Here is a 12901-nt window from a genome sequence, read left to right on the forward strand (position 1 = left end):
GCCCCAGGGTGACTGTGGCTACAATGTAGCTGCCATCACTAGTGTGTGGATGTGTGTGTGAATGGGTGGATGACTGGTTGTGTAAAGCGCTTTGGGGTCCTTAGGGACTAGTAAAAGCGCTATACAAATACAGGCCATTTACCATTTCATTTATGTCATAAGTGATAGCACAGCTGTGCATTTGAACTTTTCAGAAATCCCTCAGGACATGGTATATTATTTAATCTGGAGACTTCCCGTGTACCACTAGAGAGAGACCAAGTACCACCAGTGGTACGCGTACCAAAGTTTGTTAACCACTGTCTTAGGCTTTATTTGGCATTGTTCAGTTTCCTGGTTTAATCCTTTGTTTCATTTGTTTCATTTCTGGTTAGTGTGCCTCCCCGGTGGTTCATGCTTCCTCACCTTTGTCTTCATGTTTGTTGAACTCCTGCCTCCTTGCTCAGCCTCCTTCTGCTCGTTGTCATGTCCTCGACGTTGCTGTGTGTCCTGTAAACCTTGTATCCCTCATGCCTCCTAGTTTTTTCCCCAATTCCTAGTTTCTGCTTTTTCAGCAGCATTAGGTTTTTGTTTTCTTGAATTCAGTGTTTGGTTTTGTCACAGCGAATAAAAGCTGCCTCCTTTACTCAATTCCTTTGTGTTTCAAGTCCTGCATTGGATTCCTATTCGGCCTTCCACACAGCCAGCCATGACATCATCTTGGTTCTGTTATGTTTGATAAATAACTTTATATTTCCGTAAACTTCTTGTGTGAACTGCCTCTGCCAGTTCATGACAGTGCTCAAAATTAGGGCTGTGTATCGTCACTGATTTCTAAAATCGATTCGATTCTGATTTACAACTTTTACAAAACTCTGCAGCTCGTGTGCTGACGAAGACCAGAGGGCGGGCCCACATTACACCGGTTTTAGAATCGCTGCACTGGCTCCCCGTGTGTTTCAGGATCGATTTTAAAGTTCTTTTATTGGTTTTTAAATGTCTTAATGGTCTTGGGCCTTCTTATCTCTCAGATCTGCTTTTACCATACGAACCCTCGCGGACCCTGAGGTCCTCTGGTGCTGGCCTTTTGATTGTCCCTAAAGTCAGGACACATACTCACGGAGAGGAAGCTTTTCAGTGGTATGGTCCTCGTCTGTGGAACAGCCTGCCGGAGGACCTCAGGGCCGCAGAGAACGTACATGTTTTTAAGAACAGGCTCAAGACCCACCTTTTTAATTTAGCTTTTACTTAGCGTTTATTTATTTTATGCTGATTTATTCTATCCTGTTATTCTATTATTAATTTAGACTTTACCTAATAGTTATTGATTTTATTCTTATTCATTTTTAATCTTCTTACTCTATTTATATTTATATTTATATTGTATCCTGTTCTTATTTATTTTATCCTGTATATATCCTATTGTGTCATATCTCCAGTGTTTCCTCGGAGGGCGCTCTCTGCACCGGGGCTGTGATTGACCGTGGCTGCTGGGTCTCTGGGGGTCCTCTCAGCCTGGCTGGGGGGCTCCTTGGCCTCCCTCCTGCTGTGTGCCCAGCCTGGAGGCTGCGGTCTGTGACAGGCTCCCGGTGCAGACGGCTCCCTGTGATAGTGTTTCCTCACTTGGCGCATGCGAGCCCAGCCCAATTTTTACTCTTTAAGTGTGCGCGTGTGTGTATGTGTGTGTGTGTGTGTGTGTGGGGGGGGGGATGGGGGGATATGTGTTTATTCACATCATTTATGTTAATGAGAGTGTGGGGAGTGAGTTGGAGGGTGGGGTGGGCTGCTTTTAACTATGTAAAGCACTTTGTGCTACATTTTTTTTTGTATGAAAAGTGCTTTATAAATAAAGATTGATTGATTGATTGATTGATTCACAAGGTCCTGATTTGATTGGATCCATGATTCAATTCTTTCTTCGATTCGAATCGAAATTTTGTCTTAGAAAGCCAGAAATATTACAATTCTAAATATTTATCATTACATATCCATATTTTTATATCTATGAAAATAAAGCTGACACTTGTGAGACTTTATCAAAGGTGTAAGCACCACAGCAGATGCCGATGCAGATGTCAAAATAACTGAGGATAAAACACAGAAAAACATGAAGGAGATTTTGCAGTAGAACAAAAACTGAAGAAAACCATGAACCAACATATAACATTACCTGATGCTGCTGAAGTGAAGCAGAGCAAAGTTAAAGAGGTTTAATTAGAGACACAACTAAGCAGTTTGCAATTTTGCATAATTTTACAAAGTTTAAATTTCTTCAGTATTGAACAGCAGAAATGAGACTTTCTTGTCGGAAGTCAGTTAAATAAAAAAAAACAGCAGCTGACATAATGGTAGACTGGTGGGAAATAAGCAAGCAAATGATGCAGAAAACTGAGATTTTTAGATGGGAAACTGTTCTGAAAATACACTGAAAGAGAGAGAGAGAGAGAGCTCTGCATGAAGTGTGATTTTATCGTGGTGGAAGCAAAACAGCAAAAGTCAGAGGGACTTCATGACGATGTTTATGTGATGCGAAATGTGAAGCATAGTTTGGATCTTCTTTTGCTGCTGCTTCAATCAAATTTAGTTAGAGAGAGAAAAAACCTTCAGCTTCAGAAAATTGGGGCACTTCGGGCAAAACAAATTTATATTTAAAAATTGATTCATTAAAGTGATATCGATTAATGAATCTATATTTAGAAAATGAAGACTGAAGATGAACAGGATTCATGTTTATAAGAGAGAAAAAGTTTTTACAGTTAACATCCAATCTGGTTCCACCACCAAACTCCAGTGAACAAAGCAACAGCTAAAAACGTCAAATCAAAGTGTGGCTGAATAAATCTGTGACAAAAAAAATACTGATAGTTAGTTTCACATTGAAATTAAAATGTAAAAATAAATTTAGTAGGTATTGTTCAGTTTCTTTTAATTACTTTTCCTCTGTATTGCTTATTTTATTTTCTTGGGAAAGGCACAAAATTTACAGAACACTTCAAACTTTAATGCTGCAATAATAATGTGTATAAATGAGTAATGACAGCTTTTTTGCTGTGTTTAAAAAGAAGTCATTTCCATAGAGAGGCACTTTGCATCAGCAGCACCATGCTCCAGTGCTCTGGGAGAGTTTATAGTCCTGAGAGTTGAACACTGGATGACTGACAGCTGTCCTTCATCACAACAGAAGCCACAGAAATCCTCCTCATCAAAAACATGACTTTGATCTGCGTCCTCATCTGGACTCTCCTCTGCTGCTGCTTCACAGGTAAAGTCCAGAGAATCAAACTCCTCTCCTCTATCAACATCTGTCCCTCTGAAATGAAGCCCACAAAACCATGAAGCTGCTTTATGTTTTTGTCTCTGTGTCCTCAGAGTCCAGAGGACAGATCACAGTGACTCAGCCTGGAGCAGTGAGCTCTGCTGTGGGAGGATCTGTGAGCATCAAGTGTAGGACCAGTCAGAATGTTTATGTTTGGAGCAACTATCACTATTTATCCTGGTACCAACAGAAAGATGGAGGAGTTCCTAAACTGCTCATTTATCGTGCTAGCACTCGAGTATCAGGGATTCCAGCTCGTTTTACAGGCAGTGGATCAAACTCTGACTTCACTCTGACCATCAGTGGAGTCCAGGCTGAAGATGCAGCAGTTTATTACTGTCAGAGTGCTCATGCTATCAACAGTCAGTGGGTGTTCACACAGTGAAAAACAGTCGTACAAAAACCTCCCTCAGTCAGACTGAACAGAAACTGAAGTGACTGCTGCAGCTGGAAGATACTGCAGAGACTGATACAGTTCACTGAGGACACACACACACACACACACACACACACACACACACACACACACACACACACACACACACACACACACACACACACACACACACACACACACACACACACACAGCATTAACATTGAGTGTATTGCTGTAAATTAAAAGACCACCAAATACTTTGAACACACAGAAAACATCAGTAGATAAATTAAGTATTTATTAATTAGCTGCTGTAGAAATTTAAATAGTAAACTTTTGAATCCAGCATTCGTTTCCTCTTTCCCATCATTGCTTAGACTCCACTTTGTTAATTGCTTTATCAGAGCATAACTTTGAAATCTTTAAATGATTTTATTAGTTTGAATCTTAAGTCTTAAATTTTAAAGCAACATGAATAAATAAGGAGCTACAGAAAAACCACATTACTGCTCACAGACGTTCCTACATGATAGAGAACAAATAAGTTTAGAGTTCAGAGTTATCTCAGCACAGATGTGTTTACACATTTTAATATTATTTTACCTCAGACTGAATAAGAGCTGAGCTGACTGCTGCAGAGACTGATGGATTTCCTCCAGATTTACCTTAAACAGCATCATAACCACTCATAGCAACACTATTAATAGAAGCAGTAATAAACATGCATTTCACTCTTTATACAATGTAATCAGAGTATACAATGAATGCATTGTAACTGTATTTGGTATCAATAAACACAGATTTGTGTGTGATTGTGATTCATGACTTCAACTTGGAAGCTGATCTTCTCTGAGCTGAAGACTCTGCCTCTCATTCCACTTTTCAAAGTCGTGCCAGGTGGTCCTTGGGCACTGTTCTCGGCTCGTGCTAGGACATCCGACTGATGCCTGTTGCCTCTGGTTCTCTGAGACTCTCACCCTCTGGGTGCCCCATCTGGGGCCTTCCTCGTTCTCCTGCTGTGGGCTCCTGGATCTCCTGGATCTATCGCTGTCTGACTGTCACGGACCCGGCTCTGGAGGTTACTCAGGGGTCCGTGAGCAGTGTTTATTATTATTGTTGTTATTATTATTATTATTACGACTATTATTTGGGGTCTGTCGTCTACTGTTCTGTCCACGTTTGTATGTATGTGTCTGCTTCTCTCTCTCTCTCCCCCCGTCCTCGGGGCTGTTGACGGAAGCGTGCGTCGTGGAAGAGGCGTGTCCGGGCGACTGTCGTCATCGGGAGTCGCTCTTTGCTGTTGCAGCTGATTACCTGACCAGCTGGTGGTGATCATCCCTCCCAGCTAGGAAGAGGTATTTAACCTGGACTCGCGGCGACAGTCGACGTGGGATTATTACTCTTGACCGGTATAGTCGGCTAGCGTGTGTGGCTTATTGTGGTTTTTCCTTCTTCCTCCAGGAAAGTCGGGCGAAGAAGCGAGTTGGGGAGCACACAAACTAAGGGAGCTACAGCACGGGACGCACTGGGAGCAAGGGATGAGCACCATTGGCAAATTACATCTCTGAGTTAATTGTTGGACTTACCTGTCTATTCACTGTAAATAAAGTGCACTGTGGCATCGCAGAGTCCTGCGTTTTGGGTCCTACTTTCCTCATCCCCACGGTCTGCCAGCCAGACCGTGACACTGCCTCTGACACCCAGGAGGGCATTATTGCACCTCCCTGCCCTCATTATTGTCTACCTTTTGTGACAATGACACACACCACAAAAAGATTGTTAATTTATGTATCTGTGCATTTTCATATCTTTGTGTTCCAGGTGCTGTATGTTTTTGTTCCCTTTGTTTTTTCTTACAGGTGCAGCAGTTGGTGACACATTGTTGGACAACACGACAACAGGCAGAGGAAACAAGAGGAACCATAGAGAACTTATAGAGCTGATCTTGCAACATGTTTTTGGCACCACAGTGCATTCAGATCATAATTCAGATTGCATAAACTGCCAGACATGACAGGATTAAACAACATATATTAATAACATGTTTCTGTACAGGAGTATTTGAGTAAAGTAGCTCAGAGGTAAGGCAGGACAAAACCATTTAAGAATTTAAAAAGAAACACAAAAACATCAAATTACCAGGACAATGTCTCTGTTTCCCATTTTAATGTCATGATTCAAACAGGAATTAAATGCAATTTGTAAACATTTAGATATAAAATTAACTAAACTGAAGCAAAGTGGTAAAAAGTAAAATATTTATAGCTTTCAGGCTCTCGGACGCTAAAAGTTTAAATACACTGATATCCTGGAAAGATGAAATGGATATGGATATCGTGAATAATTAAATGAAGTGCTCACTCAGGTTAAAACACCATCACATGAGACACATCACACTTCTACATCTGGCTGGCTCTGTGTATACTAATGTTTGTTATTCAATGTCCTGTCATGTTTGCTGTATGGCAGGCAGCATGAAGGTTCCTGGATTCAGGATTCTTACACGGAAACAAATTTAAAGCTTTATTTGTTGGGAAATAATGCACAAAATAAACATTTACGAAAAACAAACCAAAACTTGAACATGGAAAATAAGAACTAGACTCTGCGGGACTAGAGACAGAAACACTAGGAAATAAGGAGCATGGAGCTAGGAATGATGGACAGAAACATGGAGAAACTTACAGCACATGGGACAACACGACAACAGGCAGAGGAAACACACAAGGGAATGACACACAGGAGGAGAGCACAGATGGAAATAATCACACATAAGGAGACCAAGGGGAAGCAAAAGTGAACACAGGACAAGGACTATCAGAAGAAAACAGGAAGCATGACGAATATGTAGATGCAGAAAAGACACTGTGACTGGGGGAACAAAAACAGAGACAGACACTAGACACTGAGACATGGAGACATGACTGCCTGTGCAACAGAGGGAACAATAAACATGGAGACAAGAGCTTATACACAGGCTTGAGATGGACACTGAGGGAGGGAGAACTAGGATCACTAAGAACTTAAGAAAAAAAGATAACCAAAACCATGAATAAAAGTAATCAAAGAATATAAATTAACAACACAGACAAAACACTGGGTCACAGATCCAGCACTGTGACATGTCCGCTTCTAAACAGGACTTTTTTTTACATACTTAGCATGCTAAAACAAAAACAGAAGGACAAAGTATTGTTTAAAATACTCATTTAAAATTGATTTATTTCCAGACATCCAGTCTGGATCCTGAAAGAAAAGAGTTTGTATCATCATGATTGAGCTAAAACCTCTGAGTGTAAAGAAACACAGCTTTCTTCTTAATCGTACAGTTTGGTTGTCTGAAATCAAAAATGAAAAAACTGTAATAAATAAATGCAAAATAAGAAGGCATTTTACTATTTTGGTGTTATATCCACATTATCACATGCTGATGATCTGACAATAATAATGAAACTATACATGCATCCCATCCTATTCCAGCTGTCTTAAGGTCAGAGGCAGGGTACACCCTGGACAAGTCAAATAGTGAAACTAATAAAGACTTTAACAAAAAGAATGAATAATTCCAATAATGTCACGATCTGCAGCAGCAGATTGTGTGGAGCGGAGAGTGAGAGGACCCAAAATCAGACACGTGGAAACAGGATGGAATTTACCAGAAAGCGAGGCGTTCATTGAGACTGCATGAAAAATACAAAGCAAAGGAAAAACAGGACTAAGACACAAATACCTAAACTGGGCAAAAACCAACACTGTGAATGTCGTGCATGAAGCATGAAACATGAAACCTGTAACTTCAATAACTCTGATATTCTTTATTATTAACTGGGAGAAAAAGTGCCGACTCAGTCTTTTGTTCCAGGACAGACTGTCTCTGTCAGATGTAAAACCAGCAAGCGTCCTCCTGACAGACCGTGGTCTTTTTCTTGTGTTAAGAGGTTTAGTGAAGTGAGTTTCTCTCATTTTGCTGTGAACACCAGAAGAGATTAACTTCTATATAAGTTGATTAAAGCAGACCTGTAGTCTCTCATCTGCCTGCATTCCTGTGTTTGTTCTGTTAGTCTGTTCTTAACATCATGTCCACTTCAAGCTCAATTCTGTCGTCATTATGTGAGTCCAGTTATTGTCTCGCTGCCTTCTGTGAGTTACTCAGCCTCTGTTTTGTGTGCTTTAACTCTCAGACTCCTGATCTCCACCTCATCCTGACAATTAGAGATCCTCAGCTAAGTCTCCACCTGCTTCACCTCTGCCACCACCAGCTTCTAGACTCTTCTCTGCTTTGGTGCTTCATCAGAGTTTCACTGTCAAATAGTTCATTAATCAAACTTCAGTAAATCTTCACTTGAACTTTATTTAGATAAACTCTGTTTAAACATATAGATGACACCCTGCTCTTTAATTTTACTTATTAGGTTTTAGATCAGATTAAAATGTAGATCATAAAACAGCTTTGAGACTAGAAATTATGAAGAGCACACAGATAATCTATGGTTGACATGACCTCAACATCTTATAGAGAAATATTTAATATGTGGATTAAAAAATATATTTAACCATTTTCACTGCACATTACACTTGATGTGTCTGTTTACATTTTTATTTTGGTCTGTTTTACAAATATTACAAAATCTTAATTTTTAAATGTGCATTTATTAAACTCACAGAGTCAAAGAACATGTTTTCTCGTTGCATTTTTATTCTTTTAAGAGTTTGAAATATCAGCTTTACAACAGACACAAAAGGATGAAACTAGAGGAGATTGTTGCTCTGATTGTTGTCATTATGAGATGGAAACATGACTGTTTGATGAGTTTATTTTTTAAATCTGCAAACACAAAGAAACAAAGAGACAGAAGAAAAACAGCATGAAAGACTCAGTGATTGACATCAGGACTGGGAACACTGGTCTCTCCTCAGTATCTCTGAGACCAGAGACTGGGAGCCCTGGGTGGCCTCACAGGTCACAGAGCCCACCTTCCCCCACTGGTCTGCAGTGAGCGTCAGGGTGCTGCTCCAGCTGTAGAGGCCGTCATTCTGCAGCACTCCAGGAGTCCTGCTCTCCTCCCCTCTGATGCTGCTGCTGCCACTGCTGTCGCTCGTCTTCCAGGACAGACTCCAGTCTGAGGGGAAGCCCTTGTTGGCCACACACATGAGCGTGGCCTTCCCCTGCTCCAGCTCCTTGTTGGAGGGACCCAGCACCTTCAGGGCGGGGCGGGTATCACCTAGGAAACACCAATCAGCTTAGAGGACACGAACCACAATTTGAATTTCTCCGTTAAGAAGTTTCTGTCAGGTGTTTTTTCTGCTCCACCAGTCATTCACTCACACATTGTTTCACTTCCCTTTAAGAAACCTCTCATGCATATCAGCACAGAGAGAATCATCACACAGTTTGAGCTGAAATATGTTCAAACTACACTGGAAATAAAAGAAGCAGATGTGGAAACATTTACAGCAGAAGTTTGGCTTTAAAATGATTAGTAGAAGTCTAAATCATGGACGACTGAAGACATTAGTGGACACAAGCACAGAGCAGCTACTCATTCATGTAGATTTGAAATGTTATTGAACAGCTCACATGATTTCAAACTAAATCTGAAACATCTGACACAATAAAAACATCAGAAAGCAAACTTTGACTCATCAAACAGCAGCTGATGTGGTGGAAATTTACAAACTAATCATAAGATGATGAAGTTTACTCTTGTCTACATTTTACTGTGACAGAAATGTAGATTCAACAAGAGAAACTCGCAGAGCTCATCTGAATTAGTCCAGTAAAAAGGACAAACATCAAACACTAAATTATTTTAATAAAAAAAATAGTTTTCTCTCATCTAAGCAGCCTAACAAGTAGTTATAACATAAAATGATACAATATTTAATAATAAACACAGTTTAATTAACTTACTTCCAACATCCAGTCTGGTTCCTCCACCGAACGTGTACCACAGTGATACAAACTCATTGAGGCGCCGTACAAAAACCTCTGACTGTAGAGAGACACGGCTCTCTGACTCTGAGACAAACAAACTCAACAAAATCATTCACTGTTTGTATCATTTAATAATATTATAATAGTGTAATTAAAGCAAATAAAGCCCATTACAACAATATTTAAAGAATCTGATTTCAAAATGTAGATTTTACAGCTTTCACATGTGAAAACATCTCTTGAAACCTGGCACTTATTTTTTCACAGCTCTAAACACTGAAACTAATTCTCAGCCTAAAACGCTTCAAAAACACTTCAGATTCATGTAGTTATGTTTTGAATTTCACAAAAATATTAAGTTCTGGAAAGTGTACCAGCATTTTTTCCATATATTTTTTAAATTTCTGAATGAACATGTCCATTGTTAAGACGCTGCCTACACATACAGGGTTTTTTTTTAATGAGTTTTTATTTCTATTTTGGAATTCTGTCTACAAATAATGGTGTTTTAGGAAGTTTTGAAAATTCCTTCCAGGTAGAGAAGACTGTGCTCTGTGCTGTTCTCACTGTGAAGGCTTCTAACTGGTAAACATTACCATTCAATTCGGGTTTTATCACCATGTGTTGCTTTGGTTCACTTTTGACATGTTTCACACACACACACACGTTTTCAAACGACTTCACTGACATTTATTCGTGAACAGTTAAATGAACTCCAGTAAATGTTTCCCCATCACTGCTTTTCTCAGTTGCTTTGGTGAAAGTCTTACATCAGGAACGTCATTCTCACCACTCTTAATGCAGCTCTCCAAATATGTAAGGCCTTTTTCACCACACAGACTCATCTATGCAAAAGACACTTCATAAAACACTTTCACCGTCGTTTTAAGACATCAAAACAGGTTTTTTTTGTTTTGTTATTTTTCTCAAAACCTCACCTACTTTGGAAAGAGTACTGCAAAAAATGTAGGCCTAATGTCACAAGGGGCCAAAGGCCTGTACGAAACTGGACTCAAGTGCTGGACCACATGTGGAGACGGTTGAGTTTGCTTCACACAAGTCTTTATTTGGCACAAAAACACAGAGTTATACTTGACGTGGGATTCCTGACAAGAAAACGTAGCGTGGTGGCCTAAGGCATAGCTGGACTGGCCATCGGGCATACCGGGGATTTGCCCGGTGGGCTGCTGGTGATTTTTTGTTTTTATGGGCCGATGGATTTTTTTTTTTTTTTTTTTAGGAAGGGTATATATATATATAATGAAAGGTGTTGGATTGGCCAGTTGGTCATGATCGACTCTGGGCTGGACCAATTACAGCCGAGGAGGCCGGATGCACCCTCCCCCTTGTTTGGCAATCATGTGATTTTCGCGCATTGCATGCCGGGAACTCGTGGCAAAACAATCCAAGTACCGCATCAAATGCAAGCATTTGCAGCACCGCAAAACGTTCATTCTCCGGTTCCAATACCTTCTTGTATTCCCAAAAAAAGGAATGTACAAAAACAAAAGGGGAACAATGCCGGTCCGTACAAAGACAGACTTGATGAAAAGCCAAAGAAAAGATACGAGGAAAAAATCAAAGGACTGAAAGGGTCAGACCCTTACGAGCACACAGAGTGGACAAAAGACTTTAGCGTGCTGCCCAACTTTCACCACGCTCAGATTTATAATTATACGGTTCTTGGAGTGAGTGCATACACTCATGAAGTTTTTAGTAACTTCAGGTCACTGCAACAAGCCCAGGTACAGTTTACCGACGGATGGGTGCAGGACCTTGAAATGCACCGTGTAGAACGAAAGACCATCGTCTGAACAAAGGTAAGTTTACCAGTCTCACAAATCGTCGTCATAAATACACATTCGTTAACCGTTTATTAATATAAGCTTTGAGCTCAACGGTAATTAATTAGTAGTGGAAATAATCTCTGGTAGCATCACAGAAATGTAGCAGTGACAATAATATTGTATGCTGTAATCGCACTGGACAATTAGTGATACAAAACAACTGTTTTATCCTGTGAATAAAAGTATATGTTTTTGTCAGTGTACCATAATAACAGAAGCGAAACGCAATATTGTGTCAGGATAATTCACTATTTATGCACAATAAACAAAGGAGCATAGCGCGACAATTTCTGTTCAGCGCCAGATTTGCTTGTAACCTATATCACCAATTATGTTAAGAAAAATGACGCATTAACTACTACAAAACTCTGACCTTTGTGGGAATGCTTGGAGCAGACTAACATGTGAGCTGGAGTGTTCTGGGACGTTATATTTGGTGTATCCAGACCATCCGTCGGCTCTTACTTCGGAAACATGGCTTAAAAAATTTCTCTTCAACGACATAATCCGATTAAAAAAACGATCTCTTTACCCGTCGGCTTCCCGTGGCTGTCATGCGACCGGCTATTGCAGTTAATAATACAACAGCTTCTTGGCATTTTTTTGGGTTTCTTTTTATCGCTGTGTAACTGAGTTCAATTGAAAGCCTGCGTGCGCTAGTACCGATTGCCACAAGTTCCCAGAATCCTTTGCGGTTTTACCCCTGAATGACGTCACATTTTCAATCTTTATCCTGGTGGGCCGGTCTCTAGTCAAAATGCCCGGGCCGATTTTTTTGTCCCAGTCCAGCCTTGGCCTAAGGTGGCGTGGTGATCAAGAGGGAGAGAGGAAAAGGGGGTTAGTGGGTTCTCAGACTTCTCCAGGTGTGATTGAATTTTAAAGAGGAGTATGGCTTATGTTGCAGGTGGAGTTGGCGGTACTTTGAGGGGAGTAGGTGAAGGTCCTTGATAGGTTTGTAGCTTGAACCCATCCGCTAGAATGTTGAAGACAATATAATTACACAGCAAAGCAAGACACAAGTAGGCAAAGTTCTTCATGTTTCTCGCGCACGGGAGAGACCGGACAAACGCCGTTCCTTCGCTTGACCCCAGTTGCTCTCTCCGTTCTCCCGTACCACTGTTCTGTTATTGAGGTTACATGAATATGCATAGGTTCATTAACATATGACGTCTACATACACACAAAGAGTACCTTGCCTGTGTATGTGTATGTGTGTGTGTGTGTGTGTGTGTGTGTGTGTGTGTGTGTGTGTGTGTGTGTGTGTGAGAGAGAGAGATCTGTGTGTGTGAGAGATCTGTGTGAGGTCAAGATGTGACCCTGTGAAGACTCCCCAAAGCTGGTGCCAGGACGTCTAGCGGGTCCATCTAAACAAAAGGCTCTTACACTCAAACAGATATACGTGTGTTTGCTATATCATATATCAGCAAGAGAAGATACGACCTCTCCT

At 40.6% G+C, this 12901-nt stretch overlaps 1 pseudogene; it reads right to left on the minus strand.

The window, feature by feature from the left end:
* Positions 1-8559: 8559 nt before the first annotated feature.
* On the minus strand, positions 8560-10452 carry LOC146643104 (Ig kappa-b4 chain C region pseudogene; annotated as a pseudogene).
* Between the last annotated feature and the right edge of the window lie 2449 nt (positions 10453-12901).

This window comes from Rhamphochromis longiceps, linkage group LG22 (genome assembly GCF_057381845.1).
Source record: "Rhamphochromis longiceps isolate RC_006_pf linkage group LG22, R_longiceps_female_GT1.1, whole genome shotgun sequence".
In the NCBI taxonomy this organism is placed as follows: Eukaryota; Metazoa; Chordata; class Actinopteri; order Cichliformes; family Cichlidae; genus Rhamphochromis; species Rhamphochromis longiceps.